The sequence below is a fragment of the Orycteropus afer genome, unplaced genomic scaffold (genome assembly GCF_000298275.1).
Source record: "Orycteropus afer afer isolate SDZICR_OR568_19922 unplaced genomic scaffold, OryAfe1.0 scaffold00224, whole genome shotgun sequence".
NCBI lineage: Eukaryota > Metazoa > Chordata > Mammalia > Tubulidentata > Orycteropodidae > Orycteropus > Orycteropus afer.
Window position 1 is genome coordinate 3,885,520 of NW_006921811.1, and position 5,614 is coordinate 3,891,133.

The following is a 5,614-nucleotide window of genomic DNA, read 5'->3' on the forward strand; positions in this document are numbered from 1 at the left end:
CTGTGCTGTCGCTCCAGCGACTGAGGGGCAGTGGAGAGCCACTCGGGTGAAGGCTCTGCCCGCACGCGGCTTGCTGACAAGTAGGGAGTGAAGGCCTTGGATGGCCCCGACGTTTTGCGCTACAAACCAAAAGTTGCCAAATGGAGCCCACCCCGCTGTGCTGTGGAGGAGAGGCCTGGCAGTTGCTTCCAAGAAGGTTAGAACCAAGAGGCTGTGGTGGCGCAGGTCTGCTCTGACCACGGGGGTCTCGCTGAGTCGGAATCAACCTGCTGGCAGTGAGTGGTTGTATTCTGTGTTGCTGTCGATTGCTGGGCCGCTGACTCTGACTCTGGCCCACGTGACGCAGTGGAGCTGTCCCACAGGGTTGTCTGGGCTGCAATCTTTATTTTCTAATTTTTACTGTGATTTGGGGGAAAGTTCACAGAGCAAATTCGCTTTCCATACAGCAGCTCACATACACTTTGTCTCATGACATTGACTGTAATTTCCCACAATGCAGCAGCTCCCCTCCCCCTTCCTCCCCATAGTGACCTCTTCCCTCCATGCACTCCTGCCCCTGAGCTGTGTCCCGGTGCATACACAGCCCTTCTGTTCTCCCATGACCGATTTCTCCAGGGAGTGTGTCGACCTAATCTAGGCTGTAATAGTTATGGAAGCAGATAGCCAGGTCCTTGTCCCATAGGGCCACCGGGTGGGCTCAACCTGTCAATCTCTCGGTTGGCAGCTGAGTGCTTAACCGTTGTCTACCAGGCTCATTCCGTACTGTGTCAGCAGATGGGAAGCACTGAGGGAAAAGCAAAGCCGAGGAGGAACTGGGGGGACAGGGCATGTGGGGCTGGGGGGTGATGTCAGGAAGCGTAGCCCATGCTACACTGGAGGCTGGCAAGAAGCGAGCTGGGAGAAGTACCTGCACTGGTAGTGGTGGGGGGCAGCCCAGCTTTCACTTGGTTCTAGCCCTGCCCTGTCCAAGCACTGGGTGGATGAAGCTTCTGGTCTCTTTGCGGGCTGAGATGCCCAGTGCGCCAGGGACCACAGTCCGAGTTCACGGGAAGGGAGCCAGGCTCAAAGGAGGCTGGGCCAGGGGGCTGGGGCTGCAAGGAGGGAAGGCTGGCCTTGACCGAGCACATGAATGAGACCAGGAGGTGGCAGGCGGATGCTGGTGGGATGGGGCGTGGCTGCCCCAGGAGGAAGGTACGCAGGTCGACCTGCGCCTGGGCAAGCCCCCGTGGGCCTGGCTGTGGATACTGGGAGAGAAGAGATAGCTACGTTTACGGCCCGACCACGTGGCACCTGGAAGACAGCAGAGCAAGCAGTTGCTATGCAGTCGACTGTGGCTCCTGGTGACCCCCGTGTGCAGAGTGGAGCTGTCCCCCACTTCCAAGGCTGGGGCTTTCCTCCCGAAGTGCCTCCAGGTGGCTTCGAGTTGCCACCCTTTCGGTTCATAGTTGAGCCATAACCGTCAGCACCATGGTGAGGCAGGCAGCTGGCTGCTGACCTGGCCTCTGAGAGCCCCTGGAGGAGAAGGCAGCAGTGGGACGGTCAGCTGGGGAGGCTGGGGGAGGGGCACGTGAGGTGCACTGGCTGGGACTGGGACCCAGGTCTCCCACATGAAGGCGCCTTCTTCCATAGACCCTCGGGCACACACACAAATGGAGTCAGGAGGGAGGAAGAAGCCTGTACGCACTCCTACCTGCCCTTCCTGATCTTTAGCCCAGGGCTGCTGGACTCCCCAGCAGGGGCCAGTGGGACATTGAGAACCACAGGGTTTTCAAGGCTGTCAATCTTCATGGAAGCAAAGCCCAAACCACACCCACTGCCATGGAGTCTGTTCATGGCGCCTCTGGAGGACAGAGTGGAACTGCCCCCACAGGCTTTCCCAGGTTGTCAATCTTCAGGGAAGCAAAGCCCAAGCCAAGCCCACTGCCATGGAGTCTGTATGGACTCATAGTGGCCCTAGAGGACGGAGTCGAATTGCACCACAAAGTCTCCCAGGCTGTCAACGTTACAGGAGCAGATCTCCATGTCTTTCTCCATTGGACGAAGTCCCAAGTCCCAAGAGACACAAACAGTGTTTCTTTGCTATTCGTAAGGTTTTCCCTATGAACCAATGGTACTGAAGGAGGAAGTCAAAGAATTGGCGAAGAACAAGGCTCCGGGAATTGACGGAATGCCCATTGAGATATTTCAACAAATGGATGCCCCATCGGAGGCACTCACTCGGTTATGCCAAGAGATTTGGAAGACAGCTACCTGGCCAACTGACTGGAAGAGATCCATATTTGTACCCATTCCAAAGAAAGGTGATCCCACAGATTGTGGAAATTATAGAACAATATCATTAATATCGCACCCAAGTAAGATCTTACTGAAGATAATTCAGAAACGTTTGCAGCAGTATATTGACAGAGAACTTCCAGAGGTGCAAGCCAGATTCAGAAGAGGACGTGGAACAAGGGATATCATAGCTGTTGTCAGATGGATCTTGGCTCAAGGCAAAGAATACCAGAAAGATGTTTACTTGTGTTTTATTGACTATGTAAAGGCATTTGATTGTGTGGATCATGACAAATTATGGGTAACATTGAGAAGAATGGGAATTCCCGAACACTTGTTTGTACTCATGAGGAATCTGTACCTTGACCAGGAGGCTGTTGTTTGAATGGGACAAGGGGACACTACATGGTTTAAAATCAGCAAGGGAGTGCGTCAGGGTTGTATCCTTTCCCCAATACTTATTCAATCTATATGCTGAGCAAATAATCTGAGAAGCTGGACTATATGAAGAAAAACGTGGCATCAGGATTGGAAGAAGAATCTTTAACAACTTGATGATGCAACTTTGCTTGCTGAAAGTGAGGATGACTTGAGGCACTTACTGATGAAGGTTGAAGAATAGTCTGCAGTATGGATTACGTCTCAATATAAAGAAAACAAAAATCCTTACAACTGGACCAATGAGCAGCATCACAATAAATAGAGAAAAGATTGAGGTTCTCAAAGAATTCACATTGCTTGGTTCTACAATTGATGCCAATGGAGGCAGCAATCAGGACATTAGACGACATGTAGCATTGGGAAAGTCAACTGCGAAGGAACTGTTTCAAGTGCTGAGGAGCAAGGATATCCCCTTGAGGACTAAGGTGCACCTGACACAAGCCATGATATTTCCAATCGCCTGGTATGCATGTGAGAGCTGGACAATGAATAAGGAAGACCGAAGAAGAGTTGATGCTTTTGAGTTGTGGTGCTGGCGGAGAATGCTGAAAGTACCGTGGACTGCTAAAAGAACTAACAGATCTGTCCTGGAGGAAGTGCAGCCAGAATGCTCCTTGGAAGCAAGAATGGCCAGACTTCGTCTCACCTATTTTGGTCATGTTGTCAGAAGGGACCATTCCCTGGAGAAGGATGTCATGCTTGGTAGGGTGGAGGGTCGACGAAAGAGGGGGAGGCCTTCAACGAGATGGATTGACACGGTGGCTGTGATAATGGGCTCAAGTATAGCAGGGATTGTGGGGCTGGCGCAGGATTGGGCAGTGTTTCGTTCTGCTGTGCATGGGGTCGCTATGAGTCGGAGATGACTCGACAGCACGTAACAACAACAACAAGAGACACAGCTTTGGACAGGACATTGGGTTCTTCAGTGTGTGCACGCACATGTTGTTGTGGTCAGCTGCTGTCGGGTTGATTTCGACTCATGGTGGCCCCTGTGTGCAGGGAACCCCTGTGGGTTCTCTCGGCCGTAACCTTCCCAGAAGCACAGTGCTAGGGCTTTGCTCTGCAGCCCCACTGGGTGTGTTCGAACCGCCAACCTTTTGGCTGGTAGCTGAGCCCTTAACCTTTTGGCTGGTAGCTGAGCCCTTAACTATTGCGCCAGCAGGGCTCCTCCGTCAGGGGTTCTTTATGTTCCTCGGGCTGGCTGTGCACCAGGACCACCCGCCTCGCTTCTAAAACACGTGGCCTACCCAGGGCCCCTGCACTGGCATTGTGCATCTGAGTGCTGCTGGCCTGACCCCAGGCATCAGCAGCCTGACACCACAGGGCCTGGCGGGGCAGCAGAGCCTGGGGCTGCAGGAGGAGGTGGAGGCAGTCTGAGCCTGATGGGCGGGAACTTGACCCAGGCCCGGGAAGAATGAGGCAGGGAAGAAGCCTGGGCCCGGGCTGCTGGTCTCCATTGTTGGGTGCAGTCCCTGCAGGCAGGGGCCTGTCCGATAGACATCCTGGGGCCACTCAGGGCCCAGCACTGGCGTCATGACCTCAGGGAGCTGAGACGGCGGTTCTGAGCAGGCTGTCCCCTCGGCGCCTCCCCCGCCTCCCCTGCCTCCCAGACTCAGTTATTTCTCGAGTCTGGGGTCTCAGCAGCTCCCCCGTCTGTCCTCAGCGTCTGAGCAGAGCAGTCCAGACCCGGCCTCTTAGCCAGTGCCCTGCAGCGTCTGCCCGCGGGCCCCACGATCGGCTGCAGAGGGCTCCGCCGTGAGCCCTGAGATTTGCACTGGCTGAGTTTCAGACGCAGACCGTCAGGCCTTTCTCCCTGGTCCTAGTCTGGAAGCACCGCTGAGGCCTGCCTGGTACCTCAGCAGCACACCAGCCTCCCCGACAGATGGGGTGGGCTGTGTGTGAGCCGCGCCGGCTGGGAGGTGAACCCGGGTTACAGGAAAGGTTTAAACCTCGTGGGGGCCGTTGCCCCAGATCCCATAAGACGTTTGGACTTGCCCCTGCAGGCCTTGTCTGTGGACAGCTTCCCCGCAGAGCAACTCCTGGCCGAGGAACACTCACATGGTGCTTCCCAGGGACGCGTGTCGACACACGTTCCCGTAGGCCCCCAGCCAGGTGTGGTCAGGGGAGGGCGTGAGGTGCAGGGAGGCTCAGCGACTTGCCCACACTCCGCCCACAGCTGACGCATGGCTTTGTCCGAGTCAGGGGTCAGCTGCTCAGGGACAGCGCTCACAGCTCCCCACAGAGGCCCGGCCGGCGTCTCCACCCACAGGAGGAATGCCTGCGTGTTCTCTGGGACGCGGCCCTGCTGTCCCCACGGGATGCCTCCCTGACCCCTGGGTTCTTGCCCACCATTGCCTGCCGTGGTGCCTCCCTGGAGGGCGGGGCTGGTCCCATGCCTTCTCAGTGCCCAGCCCTGCTGCAGACAGAGACTGCGCGGCCGGTGCGGCCACCCCCACAGGCACTGGGGGTCCAGGCTGGGCGTCAGGGGCCAGGGCCAGGCATCGGGGTCCCAAGGGCACTGCGGGGGCCTGGGTTGAGCGTTGGCGTCCCACGGACAGTGTGTGGCCAGGGCCAGGCATCGGGGTCCCACGGGCACTGCAGGCCAGGGCTGAGTGTTGGGGTCCCACGGGCACTGTGGGGCCAGGGCTGAGTGTTGGGGGTCCCACAGGCACTATGGGGGGCCCAGACCGGGTGTTGGGGTCCCGTGGGCAATGTGGGGCCGGGGCTAGGTGTTGGGCTCCCATGGGCAGTGTGGGGCCAGGGCTGAGTGTTGGGGTCCCACGGGCACTATGGGGGGCCCAGAACAGGGGTTGGGGTCCCGTGGGCACTGCGGGGCCAGGGCTGAGTGTTGGGGTGGGTGGGGTAAAGGAGGATGGCGGGGGGCCGGGGAGAGAGCAGT

The 5,614-nt window shown here is 57.2% G+C and overlaps 1 protein-coding gene across 1 annotated transcript in view; it reads left to right on the forward strand.

Annotated features, from left to right (window-relative positions):
* Positions 1–5,614, forward strand: part of NSG1 (neuronal vesicle trafficking associated 1) — a 36,218-nt gene that overhangs the window by 23,821 nt on the left and 6,783 nt on the right. The window lies entirely within an intron of this gene.